The 232-nt window shown below is 76.7% G+C and overlaps 1 protein-coding gene across 3 annotated transcripts in view; it reads right to left on the bottom strand.

The window, feature by feature from the left end:
- The window catches only part of NFE2L2 (nuclear factor, erythroid 2-like 2), a 176,874-nt gene that overhangs the window by 32,023 nt on the left and 144,619 nt on the right, over nt 1-232 (bottom strand). The window lies entirely within an intron of this gene.

Here is a 232-nt window from a genome sequence, read left to right as displayed (position 1 = left end):
GGAGCGGCGCAGCCCCGGAAGGGCCGGGCCGCGCCGGCTCAGACCGCCAGCGTCCGCCCTCTCCTACCGGGTTGCCTCCCGGCCGCTCAAACTCGGAAAGGGGGCCGGCCGCGGCTCCAGCGGCTCGGCTCCGGCGATCCGGGACGCGGTTAGAGACGCCCTTCGCCCCCACGCGCGCTGGCGTAGCCCCCCAACCCTATCGCCCTCGGGGGCTGCGGGGGCGTTGTCAGTC

The sequence above is a fragment of the Bison bison genome, unplaced genomic scaffold, assembly GCF_000754665.1.
Source record: "Bison bison bison isolate TAMUID 2011002044 unplaced genomic scaffold, Bison_UMD1.0 scf7180017864460, whole genome shotgun sequence".
NCBI lineage: Eukaryota > Metazoa > Chordata > Mammalia > Artiodactyla > Bovidae > Bison > Bison bison.
This window is presented reverse-complemented; position numbering and strand designations above follow the sequence as displayed.